Source organism: Gossypium arboreum, chromosome 13, assembly GCF_025698485.1.
Source record: "Gossypium arboreum isolate Shixiya-1 chromosome 13, ASM2569848v2, whole genome shotgun sequence".
NCBI lineage: Eukaryota > Viridiplantae > Streptophyta > Magnoliopsida > Malvales > Malvaceae > Gossypium > Gossypium arboreum.
Genome location: NC_069082.1, coordinates 18,205,145 through 18,223,951, shown reverse-complemented (window position 1 = coordinate 18,223,951; position 18,807 = coordinate 18,205,145). Strand labels below are relative to the sequence as shown.

Below are 18,807 nucleotides of genomic sequence, written 5' to 3'. Positions count from 1 at the left end.
GAGGATGTAAAACTCTGTGATATTCTAAATCAAAGGTAATTACTTAGATGAGGAGAGACACCTATGTTTGCATGAATAAAATGCTCAACTTGGAATGTTTGGAACTTTTATGTTCTTTTAGTTGAATTCTCAATGTATGATTACTTACGGATTAATGTGAGATATTATCAATAGAAATTATAAGTTGAGAAGAATTTATTTTGATTATTAGTTGAGAATTTTGCTTGAGGACAAGCAAATGCTTAAGTATGGGGGTATTTGATAAACCGTAAATTATACATATTTTTACCCCATGTTTAATGCATTTTATGGATGATTTCTCATTAGAATTGGTGAATTCGATACTCCTAATGCTTTAATTTCATGTTTTATACTTAGGAGAGCATAGAAGAGCGAAACGAATGAGAAACGAGCCAAAAACGAAGAAAATGGGCCAAAGTACAAAATCAACACGGCCTAGACCTCCTCACACAGGTAGACCACACGGCCATGTCAATTGGGCAAGCTCAGCCTGAAGTAATCGAACACGGGCGTGTGCCACGGGCGTGTCCCTGTCGAGCCCAAGTTGAGTTCAATTTGGAAAAGGCCAATTTTGAGGGCTTTTAGGCATTCCAAAGCCTATAAATACACCCTAGAGAAGGAAGAAACGGGAGACGGAGAAGAGGGAGTAAGGAATTACTCCAAGGAAGCCGATTGATCCATCTCAGAAGCCAGATTCATCATCAAGACTGAAGATCTCTCCTCAATTTCCCTTCAGGAGTTTTGGGTTTTCTTTATGTTTTGTTTTCTTTATGTTTTGTATTCTTTATTCTTCTGAAATGTTTTCTTATTTAGTTATGAACTAAAACCCCTAAATACCGAAGGGGAATGAAACCTAAGACGAATCTTGTTATTATTTTCTGAGTCTTATGATAAATATTTAACTTGTTCTTAATTATGTGTTCTTAATTCTTGTATTGATATCCCAGGATATTGATTCAAGACATGATCTTATTCAGAGGAGGAATAGACCCTGTCTAAGAGTACATTTGTCATTATTTAGCGGAGTTGATTGCGCGCCTAGACATAGGGTGACAAGATTTTATCGGATTAGGGTGAAACCTAATAAGGGGATCCATAGATCAAGTTAATGCAACCCTAGAGTGTTAATTAGAAATAAGTCTCGGTTAATCAATCTAGGGATTAGAAGTTATTAGTCTTGAATAGGGATAATAACATAACTTAGGGATCTCTATGGAACAAGTTGAATGAATAAATTGTCCGATTCGAAGCCAGAATAACAAGTAAAGTCTAGGTCGATTTTTCCTTAGGTATTGTCTTAAGTCAATCGATTTTTCCCAAAAGCAATTCCCCAATTCTTTTCTCTGTGCGTTCTTAGTTTAGATAATTAGTTAATTAAAACAAAACCTCTTTATTCTTAGGCTAGATAATAAAAGATAGTCATTACTAGTACTTTTAGTTCCTTTGGGTTCGACAATCTTGTCTTGCTAAAACTATACTACTGTTCGATAGGTACACTTGCCTACATCGCAATAATAGTTAGTTTAAGAATGAGCAATTATAAATATTTAAAACCTATCATGAAATCAGGCGATCAATGTCAAATTGACCATTTATTTTAGTGGTGGACAAACATGGACATATAGTTGGTAAGTTTAATGTTTATAGGGCAAAATGGGAAAAAAAGTAAATTAATTAGTGACATAATAAAACAGAACATGTTAATGGAGGAAATGTTCATCCACACTTGCCGAAATTCAAAGAGAAAGAAAAGAAATAAAAGCATTTAGGGTTTGGCTAGATTAAAGCTCAATTAAGGTATGGATTTTTGTCCGTTTATGATAATTTTTACGTTTCTGTGATCGTTGCTTAGTGTTCTTCAAAGCCCATGTCTGAATTTCTATTTCTACTAAAGATTTCATGAAATGCCATTGTTGATATCATGAGTTTTGTAATGTTTTTGAATGAATTATGAAGGCTTGGTAGATGGTTCACAAGTTTTATCTTTGAGTTTGTGATGAAATCGAGCTAATTGGACTAAATTGTGAAAATAAGATTTTGAAGGACTAAATTGTGAATTAAATATGTTATTTGGGTTGGTATGAAAGTCATGTATATTCGGCCAAGCTATAGTCTTTATGAATTTTGCATATTTGTGATTTTGTGAAAAATAGACTAAATTGTCAAAATGTTAAAATGTAAGGGCTAAAATGCAAAGTGCCTTAAATATGAGTATATGGATTAAATTGAATGAAATAAATTTTTAAATGGTTGAATTTGTATTGTATTAGATCAAGAACAAAGAAAATCGGACTTAGATTGAGGAAAGTCTAAAATAGTCTAATAGTCGACTCTTTTAATTTAAATCCGGCTTGAGGTAAGTCAAATTACAATTACGTGTTAATTGAAATAAATTCGCACATATAAACCGTAATCAGTATTGATAGCCTTGAGTGCCGATGAATATCTTTGGAGTAAAGTATGATAATATGATAATATTTGAAAAGCTCTGTATGTTCCTAAGCAAAGTTGACATCTGTCTGAGACATCGTATAAGACCATGTTTGGGACATCGGCATCATATTTGATTTCGTGTAAGACCGTGTCTAGGACACAGGCCTTGATTGAGATTTACGTATATGACCATGTATGGAACATCGGCATCGTATTTGATTTCGTGTAAGACCTTGTCTGGGACAGAGGCATCGATATTGAGTTACATGTAAGACCACGTTCGGGACGTCGGAATTGTACTTGTTTATGAGCATCTGTATCGTTCTTGACCCGTCTGATGATAGTGTACGAAATCTAAATTTGAGTATATGAAATGTATAACCTATGCAGGTACGTTTGTATCATACTAAATTTCTGAATATGAAAAACTCTGTCTCTGTAAAATATGCATGGAAATGAAGCAAAACATATATGCAAACAAAGGAGCATGGTTAAGTTTATGAATTATTCTATGAAATGGTTATGAATCTTTATGGTTGAATTGTACTTATATGCTTTAGTAGTTAGACCAATTGTAGTTGGGTTACTAAGCTTTTTGTATCTTACTCTGTATGTTTACTATATGTTTTATAGTTATCGTAGCTACTAAAGGCTCAAGGACAGTCGAGGATCGTCACCACACTATCGATCTCATTTTGGTACTTTTGAAAGTGCACATATTTTAAAGTATGGCATGTATAGGCTAGAAGGTCCATGTATATAAGTTTTGTTGTGTATATATTATGTCATGAGAGTTGGCTAACAAATGATAAGTTTGTGTATAGTTTTGGTGTATGCTTGTAATGTGTCAAGTTTTAATGTGTTTCGGTCATTCTTAAGTATAGAACTGGTTGGAAATTTTGGTATGAATGTTGTATTTTATTGCTTGTAGGATTGGACCCAAAAAGGGGTGGCAAATTGGCTTAAATCAAGCCTGCATGGTGCCACACGGTCAGGGCACACAGGCGTGTCATGTGGTCGTGGGCTAAAGTCAGTAGCTAGCCAAGTATCACACGGCCATAGCACATGGGCGTACCTATTGGCCGTGGGTGAAAGTCAATATGGTTACCCTATTTTGGCATAGCTAGTTCACATGGGTGTGTTTGATGCCCATGTGAGGTACACGGCTTGGTTATACGGGCTTGTGACCTCAACAGAATTGAAATATTTTTTATGTTCTGGATTTTATGAATGTGTTCAGTTTAGCTCCAACCGTTCTTAAACGCATGTTTTAGGCTTCATAGACCATCTTAAGAGATGATTGCTTATGAAATGATATTAAATAATATCTATGATTTTGAATTGGACTGAAATGTTCTGTCTGTCTGGTTATGCCTCGTAACCCTAATCCGATGTCGGTTAAGGGTTAGGGGTGTTACATTTTATTGGTATCAGAGCTATGGTTTAGTCAGATCTAGGACTACCATAGAGGTTATGAGTCTAGCTATACATGCCATATATTTGAATCTGTGATAGTGTGATGCTCCTGACATTGAAATGTACTTTTATATAGCAAATGGATCCCGATAGAGCTGTAGCTGACGATGTTGAAAGCAATGCGCCTGCCCCAGCACAAGGGACGGTGCAAGATGATTCACAACCAGCTATGAGTAGCCGTGATAGCGAGGCTAAGCAAGCCTTCTATCAGATGATGAATGATTAGTTCATTCAATATATTGAACCAATCCGGCTGTACAACAACCTCTACCCCCAGTTAATTCTTCTCAAATTCTTACTATGCCCTCGGTGAGTCCAGTTAACTAAGTAGACCACTGGTTGATAAGATTAGAAAGTATGGGGTTGAAGAGTTCTGAGCTACAATGAATGATGATGCTGAAAGAGCCGAATTCTGGTTAGAAAATACAATACGAGTGTTTGATGAAATGTCTCTGAGTCCTGAGGAATGTGTAAAATATGTCATTTCACTTTCAAGAGATACGGCGTATCATTGGTGGAAAACTGTAATATCTGTAGTCCCGAGTGAACGGGTTCCTTGGGATTTCTTTCAATCTAAATTCTGAAAGAAATAAATTAGTCAGAGATTCATTGATCAGAAACGTAAACAGTTTCTCGAGCTTAAACAGGGCCGTATGTCTGTTACTGAATACAAATGTGAATTTGTGAGATTGAGTCAGTATGCTCGAGAATGTGTATCGAATGAAACAATAATGTGAAAAAGGTTTGAAGATGGACTAAACGAAGATATCCATCTGTTAGTTGGGATTTTGGAAATTAAAGAAATGGTAGTGCTCGTTGAGCGAGCATGTAAAGCTAAAGAATTAAGTAAAGAGAAAACAAAAGCTAATTCTGAAGCTAGAAATGCTAGAAAGAGATCTTCGAGTAGATCATTTCAAACTATGTCAAAGAAATTTTGAGATGATCAAAGCCGTCCAAATGCTAATATGGGACATTAAAATCGAGATTGAGCTAGATCGCATTCAAAATTCAGAGTCCCTTCTACTTCTGTTGCAAGTGTCAGGAAAGTCCGATCTGAGAATCCTAAATGTAAATAGTATGGTAAAAGACATCCAGGAAATTGTAGATTGAATGACCGAGCCTATTTTCGATGTGGATCTCTAGACCATTTTGTAAAAGATTGTTCTGAACCTGTTGAGCAAGAGAATGTACAGAATCTGAGACCGAGCAACACTTCAGCTAAAGGTAGACCTTCCAGAAATGCAAGAAATGCAAGTAGTGGTCAAAAAGCTACTAGAGATACTATTGTTAGATATGAGCCCAGAGCACCTGCTAGAGCCTATGCTATCCGAGCTCGTGAGGAAGCCTCGTCTTCAGACGTGATTACTGGTACTTTTACTCTCTACGATACTTCTGTGATCGCATTGATAGATCCTGAATCAACACATTCTTATATCTGTATGAATTTAGTGCATAGTAAGACTTTACCTGTAGAGTCTACTGAATTCATAATTAAAGTATCAAACCCCTTAGGCAAAAGTGTCTTGGTTGATAAAGTCTGCAAGAATTGCCCATTAATGATACGAGATATCTGTTTTCCTGTTAATCTGATGCTTTTACCTTTCCATGAATTTGACATAATTCTGGGAATGGATTGGTTAACTTTGCATGATGCTATTGTGAATTGCAAACGAAAAGTCATTGATTTGAGGTTAAGAATGATGAGATAATTCGAATTGAGTGTAGTAATCTGAATGGACTAGCAGCTGTGGTTCTGCAATGAAAATACAGAATTATATGAAGAAAGGTTGTGAAGCTTACTTAGCTTATGTGTTAGATTCAAAAGTGAAGGATAACAAAGTTGAATCAATGCCTGTGGTTTGTGACTTCTCTGATATGTTTCCTAAAGAACTACCTGGTTTGCCTCCAATTCGAGAAGTCGAGTTTGGCATTGAATTAGTACCTGGTACTACTCCGATTTCAATAGCTCCGTATAGAATGGCTCCAACCGAGTTAAAAGAATTAAAATCTCAGTTGCAAGAATTGGCCGATCGAGGGTTTGCTAGACCGAGTTTTTCACCATGGGGTGCCCCTGTTCTGTTTGTGAAAAAGAAAGATGGCACTATGAGAATGTGTATTGATTATCGACAGCTTAATAAAGTGACTGTAAAGAACAAATACCCTCTGCCTAGAATTGATGATTTATTCGATCAGTTGAAGGGTGCTACTATGTTTTCTAAGGTAGATCTGAGATCGGGTTACTACCAGTTGCGAGTAAAGGATTCTGATATTCCAAAAATTGCTTTCAGAATGAGGTACGGGCATTATGAATTTTTAGTTATGCCTTTTGGTTTAACGAATGCACCTACTGTATTTATGGATTTAATGAATAGAATTTTCGGATTGTATCTTGATCAATTTGTTTTTGTATTCATTGATGATATTTTGATTTATTCACGTGATGAATTTGAGCATGCTAAACATCTGAAAATAGTGCTACAGACTCTGCGAGATAAATAGTTGTTAGCAAAGTTTAGTAAATGTGAATTCTAGTTACGAGAAGTTGGTTTTCTGGGTCATATAGTATCAGCATCCGGTATCCAAGTTGATCTGAGTAAGATTTCAGCTATTCTAGATTGGAAGCCTCCGAGGAATGTATCTGTAGTCCGTAGTTTTCTGGGACTTGCTGGTTACTACAAATGATTTGTAAAATATTTCTCCATGATAGCAATTCCATTGACAAAATTGCTTCAGAAAGATGTGAAATTTGAATGGTCTGAGAAATGTCAGAAAAGTTTTGATTGGTTAAAAGCTCTGTTAACTGAAGCTCCGGTACTAGTACAACCTGAGTCAGGTAAAGAATTCGTTGTTTACAGCGATGCTTCGTTGAGTGGAATTGGTTGTGTTTTAATGCAAGAAGGAAAAGTTGTTGTTTATGCTTCGAGACAATTAAAGCCGCATGAGAAGAACTATCCGACACACGACCTTGAGTTAGTTGCCATTGTATTTGCTTTAAAGATCTGGCGTCACTATCTGTTTGGTGAGAAATGTCACATGTTTTCTAATCATAAAAGTCTGAAGTATTTAATGACGCAAAAATATTTGAATTTGCAACAGAGAAGATGGTTAGAACTACTAAAAGACTACGAACTTGTGATTGATTATCACCCGGGAAAAGCAAATGTGGTTGCTGATGCTTTGAGTAAAAAATCGTTACTTGCAATGAATGATCATTTAGATCTGTCTGATGATGGTCCAGTTTTAGCTGAATTAAAAGCGAGACCTTTGTTTTTACAACAGATTATCGAAGCTCAGAAGGTTGATAATGAGATTATGGCTAAACGAACTCAGTGTAATTCTGATTCTGATTCTGAATTTTGAATACATGATGATGATTGTCTGAGGATCAAAAATAGACTTTGTGTTCCAAGAAATCCGGATTTGATTCAAACGATTTTGAGTAAAGCTCACAATAGTAGATTTTCTGTACATTCGAGAAGTATGAAAATGTATAACGATTTGAAACAACTATATTGGTGGCCGGGAATGAAAAGAGATATTTCTGACTTTGTTTTGAGATGTTTAATCTGTCAGCAAGTTAAAGCTGAACATCAGGTGCCTTCTGGGTTATTATAACCGATTATGATTCCGGACTGGAAATGGGATCAAGTGACCATGGATTTTGTTTCGAGTTTGCCTCTGTCTCCGAAAAAGAAAGATGTAATTTGGGTTGTAGTTGATCGTTTGATGAAATCAGCTCATTTTATTCTGATTCAGTTTGATTATTCGCTGGAAAAGCTAGCTGAGTTGTATATTTCTGATATTGTGAGATTGCACAATGTGCCATTGTCAATAGTGTCTGATAGAGACCCGAGATTTACATCGTGATTCTGGAAGAAATTGCAAGATGCTCTAGGTACTAAATTGCATTTTTGTACCACTTTTCATCCGCAAACAGATGGTCAATCTGAACGGATTATTCAGATTCTCAAGGATATATTGAGATGTTGCATTATTGAGTTTGAAGCTACATGGGAATAGTATCTACCTCTGATTGAATTTTCTTATAATAATAGCTTTCAATCGAGCATCAAAATGGCACTGTACGAAGCCTTATACGGTAGAAAGTGTAGAACTTCATTATACTGGTCTGAGCTCAGTGATAATAAGATTTACGGTATTGATTTGATAAAAGAAACTGAACAGAAGGTTAAAGTAATCCGAGATAGTCTAAAAGCTGCCTCTGATCGTCAGAAATCTTATGCGGATTTAAAACGAAAAGATATCGAATTTGAGATCGGTGATAAAGTGTTTCTGAAAGTGTCTCCGTGGAAAAAACTATTCTGATTTGGTAAAAAGGGGAAGTTGAGTCCGAGATTCATTAGACCGAATGAAATTATCGAGCGAGTTAGACCGGTTACTTATAGATTGAGGCTACCATCTGAGTTAGAAAAGATACGTAATGTATTTCACATATCGATGCTTCGACGGTACAGATCTGATCCGTCCCATGTGATATCCCCTTCTAAAATTGAGATTCAATCTGATATGACTTACGAAGAAAAGTCGATCCGTATTTTAGCTCGCAAGATTAAAGAGTTACGAAATAAGAAAATTTCATTAGTTAAAGTGATGTGGCATCAACACGGAGTAGAAGAGGCAACGTGGGAGCCTGAGGATGTAATAAGACAACAATATCCGAACCTGTTTAACGGTAAGATCTTCGGGGACGAAAATCCCTAAGGGGGGAGAATTGTAACAGTCCGGTTTTGACCCTAGTCGAAATAGTGGTTTTGGGACCACAAATCCAAGTCCAAAAAATATTTTAATATTATTTTGTGTCTGTGATATGTGAATTTACATCTGTGAAATTTCTGTGATTTAATTTGTCTATTTTTGTGCTTAATTATGAAAAAGGATTAAATCGCGTAAAGTGTAAAAGTTGAGTGCTAGATGCTAAATCACCTATTGGCTTGGATTTTAAAATAAAGGTCCTTGCATGTCAAATTGACCATTTATTTTAGTGGTGGACAAACATGGACATATAGTTGGTAAGTTTAATGTTTATTATTCAAGGGAAAAATGGGAAAAAGGTAAAATAATTATAGATATAATAAAATAGAACATGTTAATGGAGGAAATGGTCATCCACACTTGCCAAAATTCAAAGAGAAAGAAAAGAAATAAAAGCATTTAGGGTTTGGCTAGATTAAAGCTCAATTAAGGTATGGATTTTCGTCCGTTTTTGATAATTTCTACGTTTCTGTGATCGTTGCTTAGTGTTCTTCAAAGCCCATGTCTGAATTTTTGTTTCTGCTAAAGATTTCATGAAATGCCATTGTTGATATCATGAGTTTTGTAATGTTTTTGAATGAATTATGAAGGCTTGGTAGATGGTTCATAAGTTTTGTCTTTGAGTTTTTGATGAAATCGAGCTAATTGGACTAAATTGTGAAAATGAGGTTTTGAAAGACTAAATTTTAAATTAAATATGTTATTTGGGTTGGTATGGAAGTCATGTATATTCGGCCAAGCTATAGTCTTGGTGAATTTTGCGTATTTGTGATTTTGTGAAAAATAGACTAAATTGTCAAAATGTGAAAATGTAAGGGCTAAAATGCAAAGTGCCCTAAATATGTGTATAAGGATTAAATTGAATGAAATGAATTATTTAATGGTTGAATTTGTATTGTATTAGATCAAGAACAAAGAAAATCGGACTTAGATCGAGGAAAGTCTAAAATAGTCGAATAGGCGACTCGTTCCGTGCGGATCCGTCGGAGGTAAGTCAAATTACAATTACGTGTCAATTGAAATAAATTCTGCACATATAAACTGTAATCTGTATTGGATGGCCTTGAGTGCCTGATGAATATCTTTGGAGTAAAGTATGATAATATGATAATATTTGAAAAGCTCTGTATGTTCCTAAGCAAAGTTGACATCTGTCTGAGACATCGTATAAGACCATGTTTAGGACATCGGCATCGTATCTGATTTCATGTAAGACTGTGTCTGGGACATAGGCCTCGATTGATATTGATGTATAAGACCATGTCTAGGACATTGGCATCGTATCTGATTTCGTGTAAGACCCAGTCTAGGACACAGGCCTCGATATTGAGTTACAAGTAAGACCACGTCCGGGACGTCGGAATTGTACTTGTTTATGAGCATCTGTATTGTTTTTGACCCGTCTGATGATAGTGTATGAAATCTAAATTTGAGTATATGAAATGTATAACCTATGTAGGTACATTTGTATCGTACTAAATGTATAACCTATGCAGGTACATATGTATGTAAATGAAGCATAACATATATGTAAACAAAGGAGCATGGTTAAGTTTATGAATTATTCTATGAAATGGCTATGAATCTTTATGGTTGAATTGTACTTATATGCTTTAGTAGTTAGACCAATTGTTTTTGGCTTACTAAGCTCTTTGTAGCTTACTCTGTGTGTTTACTGTCTGTTTTACAGTTATCGTAGCTACTGAAGGCTGGGGATAGTCGAGGATCATCACCACACTATCGATCTCATTTTGGTACTTTTGAAAGTGTACATATTTTAAAGTATGGCAGGTATAGGCTAGAAGGTCTATGTATATAAGTTTTGTTGTGTATATATTATGCCATGCGAGTTGGCTAACAAATGATAAGTTTGTGTATAGTTTTGGTGCATGCTTGTAATGTGTCAAGTTCTAATGTGTTTCGATCATTCTTAAGCGTGGAACTGGTTGGAAATTTTGGTATGAATGTTGTATATTATTTCTTGTAGGATTGGACCCAAAAAGGGGTGGCAAATTGGCTTAAATCAAGGCTGCATGGTGCCCACACGGTCAGGGGACACGGGCGTGTCATGTGGCCGTGGGTGATCGCGATTTTTGTGTGACAGGTTTTAAATATTTATAAAGAATCATTCTTGAAACTAACTATTATCACGATGTAGGGAAGTATACCTATCGAACAGTAGTACAGTTTTAGCAAGACCGGATTGTCGAACCCAAAGGAACTAAAAGTACTAGTAATGATTGTCTTTTTATTATCTAGCCTAAGAATAACGGAGTTTGCTTTAACTAACTAATTAACTAAACTAAGAATTCACAAAAAAATATAATTAGGGGATTACTTTTGGAAAACGATTGAATTAAGACAATACCTAAGGAAGAATCCACCTAGACTTCACTTGTTATTCTGACTCCGAATCGGACAATTTATTCATTTAATTTGTTCCGTAGAGATGCCTAAGTTGTGTTATTATCCCTATTCAAGACTAATAACGTCTAATCCCTAGATTGAATAATTGCGACTTTTCTCTAATTAACATACTAGGGTTGTATTAACTCGATCTATGGATCCCCTTATTAGGTTTCACCCTAATCTGGCAAAATCTTGTCACCCTATCTCTAGGCGCGCAATCAATTCTGCTTAATTATGACAATTGTACTTTTAGACAGGGCTATTCCTCCTCTGAATAAAAGCTTAACTTGAATCAATATCCTGGAATATCAAAACAAGAATTAACAACACATAATTAAGAACAAGCCAAATATTTATCATACAATTTAGAAAATAATAACAAGATTCATCTTAGGTTTCATTCCCCTTAGGTGTTTAGAGGATTTAGTTCATAACTAAAAAGGAAAACATCTCAAAAGAATAATGAATACAAAACATGAAGAAAACCCAAAACTCCTGGAGGGAAATTGAGGGGAGATCTTCAGTTTTAATGGTGAATCGGGCTTCTAAAATGGATCAATCGGCTTCCTTTGAGCAGTTTCCTGCCTTCCTCTCTCTGTGTGTCCCTTTCTTCCTCCTCTAGGGTGTATTTATAGGCTTTGGAATGCCTAAGAACCCTCGAAATTAGCCTTTTCTGAATTGGACTCAACTTGGGCTCGGCAGGGACACGCCCGTGTGACACGCCCGTGTGACACGCCCGTGTGCGATTACTTCAGGCCGTGATCGAACTTGTTAGAATGGCACAGGCATGTGTTCTACCTGTGTGAGTCGTGCTTCGATTCTGCCAAATTGACACAGTCGTGTGGTCTACCCGTGTGAGGAAGTCCAGGCCTTGTTGATTTCGTACTTTGGCCCATTTTCTAAGTTTTTGGCCCGTTTCTCGTTCCTTTCGCTCTCCTATGCTCTCCTAAGTATAAAACATGAAATTAAGGCATTAGGAGCATCGAATTCACCAATTCTAAGGAAAAATCATCGATAAAATGTGTTAAGCATGGGGTAAAAATATGTATAAATTACGATTTATCAAATACCCCCACACTTAAGCATTTGCTTGTCCTCAAGCAAAATTCTCAACTCATAATCAAAATAAATTCTTCTTAACTTTTAATCTCTATCGAAAATATCTCAAACTAATTCATGAGCAGTCGTACATTGAAAATTCAACTAAAAGAACATTAGAGCTTCGAACATTCCAAGTTGAGCATTTAATCATGCAAAACTTAGGCATCTCCCCTTATCTAAGTGGTTACCTCGATTCGAAATCTCACGGAGTTTAACATCCTCACTAAAGATTCACTCAAATCACTCAAAGTGTTTAAGGACAATGAAAGTAGCACTCATCAGGCAATATGAAAAGTTATTACCATAGGCTTGCATGAAAATCACATCTCCACCACTATAAATTGAGATGATACATCAATCAAAAGGTCTTTAGAGGGTTGTAACGTGGCTTTGGTTAAAGGATGTGGTCACAAGCTGAAAGAAACGGTTAGAATCGAGATTGAATTAGAAAATCACTTAACTAGAAAAATATTTAATCATCACTTGCGTACAACAAAGCTTCTTCTTAGAATATGGAATTTAAATACTTAAACTCAAAAACAAAAGATTACTACTAATGTGTATACACGGTTTTTTTTTTAAGAACAAGCCAAATAACATAGACTAACTATTAAGAACAAGACATAGCTGAACAACTATTTCAATTCAAATCTCAACAAAAATAGGGATCACATTTAATTTAAGGGATTTCAACAATAATGGGTTAAGGGTTAATGTTAAGGGTAATACAAGAAATGGCTTGTTAGGCTCAAGGGGTTTCACTAGGGGTTAATCGTGGAGGTAGGCTTTTCATGGCATGAATGGGTTAATCCTAAGTGCCTTAATCATTTTGACATATCAAATCAAATGGTGTGGTCTTGACATGCATAATCAAGCAAGTTCTAGAATAACAGTTCAATACTGACGCACTCAAAGCAATAATAAAAGGCTCAAAAATCTCACAAGAATTATGACTTTTTGATGTTTAAAACTTGTGAATTCCAACTCAAAGTAATACCTAAACTTTGGTGAAACAACCTAAAATTTTAAATTCTTAAAAATCATCTTATCATGCTTGATTCTCTAATGTCTTAAACTTTAAACAATCAATGCATAAATGCCTATGTTTTAATTTAAGATATATCAATCAAAATCATAAATCAATCAAAATTTATCCTAAATATGATATGAGAGCTTTTCAAGAGAACAAGGCAGTCATTCAGGGATTTTTCTGATAATGAAATGAATGTCAAAGATAGATATATAGAAAAGAATGTCAAAATAAGATAGGGAGAGAAGTGAAACTTCCTGAGTGATGAATGAATTTCCTTGAACTAGAGTTTTGGAGAATAATCGGCGTGAGGGTGGAGGAGGATACTCTGGCGGTGGTAGAGGTTCATTAGTCCATAAGTCCTGTGCCAAAAGAATATTATATCTAAAATTGGTTATGGTCGTGGTCGAGCAGGACATGGCAGTCGTGGAGAACCTTTCCCAATGGAGTTTCGAGTCCCTAAGTAATAGTGAGCTTTGGAGCTTTTTATAATTGTGATAGCATTAGGAACTCTTTTAGAAAATATATAAGGAAGAATGATTACTCGGTAGGAAATAGCCGGAATTCAAAATTGTTAAATAAAAATTATAAATCCTAATAAAAATAAGAAGAAACAAAAATAAAAAGTAGTCTTAAAATAAAATAAAAGTAAAAACATAAAATAATAATTAAAAGTTTTTAAACATCTTCATCGCTAGATGGTTCGCTAGGTGAGGGTGGCGATGAGATGTGGAGGTGCTGACAGATCTGCTGTAGAGTAGCATCAATGCTATAAAATCATAGAAAACACTGTTGCTCGAATCGAGTGAGGCGCTCAGAAATGTCAGCATAAGAAGCCGCCACATGAACTGAACGAGAGGGTGGTGGTGGTGGCTGAGACGGTGGGTCCTCATGCTGTGAGGGGACATCATCAGTAATGTCCACGGGGGCCTCCTCCTCGGTAGATTGGGTGAGACGATATTGAGGAGGGTAGGTTCCTTGGCACTTTTCAATCATCCTCATGCTTAGCATGCTCGAGATGCCTTGTGGAGACATCTGGCCAATGAGGGTCAAGGATGATTCCTAGGCCGCAGTGTTGAGGAGCCCGAAGTGTCGAGCCAACCGAGTAACATAAGGGCCAATGGAGATGACCCCCTTCCTATGCCGTTCCATCTAGTGTTGAATGGCGAGGGAAATGAAATAGGCAAGGTAGATGACTTGCCCGTGCGACATACACTATAGAAAGTAGGAGTCGTGAGTGTTGGCGATGCCAGTGCTCTTTCGCCTTCCTGTTAATGTGTGAGCCAAAATGGCGTATAGGTACCTCAGAGATGGAGGGAGAGCCGATGCCTTGGAGGGTTAGGATTATAGGTGGCTGAACCTGGTACTAGTGGTCCCAGCAACATGAAGGAGAATGATGGATATGGCGGTTGAGAGTATCTAAGTCATTCTCCTCCTTGAACTCCTCCATATATAGGCCCAATACAGTACCGAATTCTGGAACGCTGAGCTGGTGGACTAATCCGCCTAGGCAAAATTGCACCGTGCCAGGATCATCGTAGTTCGTCATTACGGTCTGAAGATGAAACGTTGAGCATAGTTCCATGGTGGGCTCGAGATATGTTGGCTCGATGATCCCAAAGAAAATCTCCCAAGGATCAGTGGTTAGGAAGGCCTGAATTGCATCAGCCAACTTAACTTGTTTTACTGCAGCCCAGTCGATACGGCAGCCCACAATTAAAGGTCGGGCCCAGAGTATTTGGAAAAGTTCTTATTGGGGCCCGATGAGGAATTGTAGGAAAGGGTGGAAAATTTTTGCGGTAGGACCCGAGGAAGATGACGCTCCCTTCTTTTTCTTTGAAATAGGGACAGCGGTCTTCTTTCCTCATGAAGACGACATTGTATACTTGTAATATAAAGAATAATAATAGTAGGTAAACGAATTTGAAAAGGAAAAAGAAAAAAAAAGCCATGAATTTGAGCTAACAATTTCAGCCAAAATTATTAATAATAACCAAACACAACCAAAATAATTAATTTGATAGCCTAATTTCGTGACATTGGCATGGTAATAGCATGAGAATGAGCATAGTAATGTCATGGGTATGACAACAGAATGAGGTTTGCCTAATAACTCGATTTAACATGAAATGTATTATAAATAACTTAAGAATTCAAATTAAATGATAGAATAATGAGCAAAATGAAAAATAGTATGAGAAAAATGAAGATTATTTTGATAATAAGCATTAGAAATAAGTAAAATAGCAGTGAAAGGAGTAAACAAATGCTAAGGGAGAGAGATTGAGCGTCAAAAATAGAGTGGGAAGCAGCGCACGGGCGTGGCAGGGAGGGCGTGTGGACTTGCAGCGGCTAGGGTTAGGGTTTTTTGGGTGAAGAAGACAATGAATAGTGCATCCTATTTATAGATTTTGGGGCACACGACCAAGTAACACGCCCGTGTTCCCCAATTTCAGCCCGTGTGATTCTCGAATTTTGAATTTGGGCACGTTTGATAATTGTCCCACGCCTGTGTTCCTTGGGCGTGTTCGTGCTCACGGCCGTGTCGCACGACCGTGTCTAGCGTTGTTCACTTCTCTCACGCCCGTGGTAATTTAACAGGTTCGACCACCGTTGCTTGGCAGGAGCATGTCACACGTCCATGTTAATTTGACAGGTTTGGCCACGGTTTCAATGTACGGGCGTGCCGCACGCCCATGTTTTTTTGGCAGGTTCGCCCACGCCCATGTCGCACAGCTGTGGTGATTTATCGTAGCCCGTGCTAGGAAAAATCTTTGCCCTGTTTCCACACGGCCTAAGGCACGCCCGTGGGATAGGCCTTGTCTGTGTGGAAAACCTGTACTCAAGAGCTCTATTAGTAAGTTACGTGTTAAACACTAAAATTTATAGAAGTTAATACAGTTAGTACTCGAGTTGCCTCCCGAGAAGTGCTTATTTATAGTCTAAGCTCGACTTACCTCTCCATTGAATGGTCATAGTGGTTTAAGGAGTTTATACTCCTCATTCCTGCTATCATTCTTATCAAAATAAGTTTTTAGACGGGTGTTGTTTACCTTAAAAGTGTGGAACTTGGGATGACTTACCTCAACTGTACCGAATGGGAAAATGCTAAGTACCGTAAGAGGGATTTCTTCATTCGGTTTGGTAGTGACAATTTGAGGATCTACGGCATTTAATAATACTTTATCCCCAACCATAAGTTGATTTGGGAAGGTATTGAGCTCGTTTTAGCGTAGTTTTGGTTTATCGTGTGTTCTCGATTTATGCGTCCGCCATTCATCTAGCTCCTCAGTTTGTAGCCTTCGATCTTCATGAATAGGTCCTCTGCTACTACTTGAGAATGGCTCTTGTACTTCCTTTAGACCCATTTCCTAGAAAGTAGGTTGCACCATATTGTCAGTTTTAGTAGAATGGTTTAGACGATCACCTTCAATTTCCGATGTGTTGCCAGAATTGCGAGCTTGAAGGGTGATTGTTTCGTCTCCCACACGGAGTGTGAGCTCACCTGTGCCAACATCAATAATTGTTTTAGCAGTTGCTAAAAAGGGCCGTCCTAAAATCAAAGGAGTGTTGCTATCCTCCTCTATGTGTAGAGCAATGAAGTCAACGGGAAATATAAATTTATCGATTTTAACTAGCACATCTTCAATAATACCCCTAGGAAATCTTATAGTTTTATTTGCTAATTGAATGCTCATCCTAGTCCATTTGGGTTTCCCAATACCTAATTGTTTGAACATTTTGTAGGGCATGACGTTAATACTAGCCCCTAAATCAGCTAATGCATTATTAACATCTAAACTACCAATTAAGCAAGGAACCGTAAAACTCCCTCGATCTTTTAGTTTGTTGGGTAGTTTATTCTTTAGAATAGCTGAGCAAACTGTATTTAGCTCTACATACGATGCCTCATCCAACTTCCGCTTATTTGCTAAAAGCTCCTTTAAAAATTTCATTGCGTTTGCCATCTGCGATAGAGCTTCAATAAACGGTAAGTTAATATGTAATTTTTTCTAAGAGTTTAAGGAATTTACCAAATTTTTCATCTCACGAGGTTTATATTCGACATTCACTGATTTGTTTTTATTATGACCTACCTCACCTTGACCTTTGCTCACCACAGTTTCTTGCCTCGGTTTTGGCTTAGGCTCAACGAATCCTTCTTCATCTCGAACATTAATCACGTTGAGCTGTTCCCTTGGTTTGGGTTCATTATTACTTGGCAAGCTACCTTGTGGTCGTTCGGAGATTAGTTTGGAAAGATAGCCTATCTGAGTTTCGAGCCCTTGGATCGAGGCTTGTTGATTTTTAAGTGTTGTCTCGGTGTTCTGGAAATGGGTTTCTGACACTGAGATAAATTTAGACAGCATCTCTTCAAGGTTCGGTTTCTTTTCCTGTTGATAGGGTGGTTGTTGAAAACCCGGAAGATGTTGTGGTCTTTGATTTCCTTGACCGCACAAGAAATTGGGATGTTCCTCCAACCTACATTATAACTGTTACTATATGGGTTATTTCTAGAGTTATTGTTACCTATATATTGGACTTGTTCCTCCTCGATGCTAGGGTTGAAGGGTTGATACTCTGTGCATGCTCCTCCTCCATTCATCTCGTACCTCATTACTAGATGTACCTGAGTAGAACCGAGTAAACCATCAATATTTTTATTTAGAAGTTCTACCTGGTTTGACAGTATAGTAACCGAATCAATGTTATAAACGGTTGCTATTTTAGTTGGCTTAGTCCTCATGACTTGCCACTAATATTTATTCAGTGACATCTCTTGAATAAATTCGTAAGCCTCTTCAGGTGTTTTGTTGTTGATGGTTCCCCCGGCTACTGCATCAATCATTTGCCTTGTCGAGGGATTCACACCATTGTAGAATGTTTGAACTTGCAACCATAGAGGTAATTCATGGTGAGGAAACCTTCGCAGTAGGTCCTTGTATCTCTCCCATGCATCGTAAAGAGTTTCTAAGTCCATCTGCACAAACGGAGAGATATCATTACGTAATTTTTTTAGCCAGCGGGAAATATTTTAATAAAAAATTTTCGGTCATTTGTTCCCAAGTAGTAATTGACCCTCGTGGTAATGATTTCAACCACTGTTTAGCTTTGTTCCTCAATGAAAAAGGGAATAACCGAAGACGAATGGCATCGTCAGAAACGCCATTAATTTTAAATGTATCGCAGAATTCCAGGAAATTTGCCAAGTGACTGTTTGGATCCTCATCCTGTAAGCCATCAAACTGAACAAATTGCTGTATCATTTGAATAGTGTTAGGTTTTAGTTCAAAATTATTTGCAACAATAGCAGGCCTAACTATACTTGACTGAGTTCCTGTTAAAGTAGGTTTAGCATAATCATACATAGTACAAGGAGCAGGATTTTGATTTTCTAGTTCAACGGGTATTGTAGGAGGTAGCTGATTGTCTTGGTTTTCAGCCATCTCCTTGGTTGGGGTTTGAATATCTTCCTCTTGCTCGTTCTCTATGTATCTTAAGCTTCGCCTTATTTCTCTTTGGTTTCTGCGAACTGTGCGATCAATTTCTTCGTCAAAAAGTAG

The 18,807-nt window shown here is 37.1% G+C and overlaps 1 non-coding gene across 1 annotated transcript; it reads left to right on the top strand.

Moving 5' to 3' along the window:
- Positions 1–18,150: 18,150 nt before the first annotated feature.
- On the top strand, positions 18,151–18,256 carry LOC128287052 (small nucleolar RNA R71). The gene has a single exon (XR_008277751.1). It is a non-coding gene; the product is annotated as a small nucleolar RNA R71 (small nucleolar RNA).
- Positions 18,257–18,807: the final 551 nt, after the last annotated feature.